The sequence below is a fragment of the Sturnira hondurensis genome, unplaced genomic scaffold, assembly GCF_014824575.4.
Source record: "Sturnira hondurensis isolate 20B ecotype Veracruz unplaced genomic scaffold, ASM1482457v3 Scaffold0017284, whole genome shotgun sequence".
Lineage (NCBI taxonomy): Eukaryota > Metazoa > Chordata > Mammalia > Chiroptera > Phyllostomidae > Sturnira > Sturnira hondurensis.
The window spans coordinates 41,139-42,566 of NW_028089915.1; the positions used below are offsets into that span (position 1 = coordinate 41,139).

Consider the following 1,428-nt stretch of genomic DNA (forward strand, 5'->3'; position numbering starts at 1 on the left):
AGGGTCCGAGGGGGGGCAATACTTGGCCCACCGAGGGATGCCAAAAACTGCTACAGAAAACAGGGGCCCCTCCCAAGGACGATACTCTAATATCTATAGGGTTCTTCTGTCCGCCGCCAATTGGAAACACATCTCTCAATGCCAGAGATTTGTGAAAAGGAAACAAAATGTTTATTTAATGCTATTTAGGCCTAATGCCTTCCTTAAAATATTAAAGTCTTTAAGGATATACACCTACACACACACACACAGCGCTCCCTTCTCCCACTGTCCCAACTCCGGGTACCGTAAATCAGGAAAAGAGCACACGTCCGTTTTTCTCCCAGGCCGCTGGCACGTGAGCTGTGTCGCCTGCCTGTCCAGGCAGGATCTCCAANCCCTTTGAGCTTCTTGAGCAGCCCTCGGAAGTCAGTGAAACCGTACTCCATGCAGACCTTCTCAAAGTCCTTCTTGGGCACCTTGGACAAAATCTCCAGCATCTCCTTCTCATCTGTCACCTTCTTCTGCTTTTTCTTGGGAGCAGGGGGAGCCCTGGGAGGAGGTAGGTGCCAAGCTTGGACTCAGCAACTCCCTCTGAAGACAGAGGAAGCCTCTCCTAACCTTCAGATACCCCGCGCCCCGCTCCCTGGTTTCTTGCAGCCTGGTCCATTAAATCAGAACCCTCTTGAGAGGCCTTCAGGATGCTCTAGCCTGGAGGGTGGGGGGACAGCCTCTGGGCAGAGGCGCCTCCTTCCAGCCTCACCTCTTCTTCAACATCTTTTTGAAATCCATTTTATCTTGACCTAAGGACAGAGAGAGGGGCAGGGTCAGAGAAGGGGCGTTTGGTCCTTAAGAAGGGCCAGGAGGAGGGAGCTGGCCTACCCTCTGTCACCAGCAACCACCCCCCCCGCGGCGCCCCCCCCCGCCCCCCCCCGCCGCGGGGGGGGGGGGGGGGGGGGGGGGGGGGGGGTGAGGACATCCTAATATTTCCTCCAATATTTCTGTACACTTTGAGTCTGGACACCATTCCAAATCTTTTCTGGGCCCCCCCTTGGCTGCACCCTGTATCATAGGTGTAGGTGTATACCCTAAAGGGCTTTGATATTTTAAGGAAGGCATTAGGCCTGAATAGCATTAAATAAACATTTTGTTTCCTTTTCACAAATCTCTGGCATTGAGAGATGTCTTTCCAATTGGTGGCAGACAGAAGTGCCCAATAGATATTAGTATACTGTCCTTGGGAGGGGCCCCTGTTTTCTATAGCAGTTTTTGGCATGCTTCGGTGGGCCAAGTATTGCACCCCTCTCGGACCCCTTGTTTGGTAACAATGCTTCTCATGCCTTCTCAAAGCTCCCTATACTTTTTCTGTATAACACACACCATGGTGTTAATCAAATATGATAATGCATATGTTGTATAATTTTGTGTTCGATATTTCCTCCACTCCAC

General features: G+C 51.3%; 1 long non-coding RNA gene across 1 annotated transcript; it reads right to left on the reverse strand.

Annotated features, from left to right (window-relative positions):
- Positions 1-380: 380 nt before the first annotated feature.
- LOC119001919 (uncharacterized) lies at positions 381-872 on the reverse strand. The gene is made up of 3 exons (XR_005069649.1): positions 862-872; positions 743-782; positions 381-531 (listed from the first exon to the last, which is right to left on the reverse strand). It is a non-coding gene; the product is annotated as an uncharacterized LOC119001919 (long non-coding RNA).
- Positions 873-1,428: the final 556 nt, after the last annotated feature.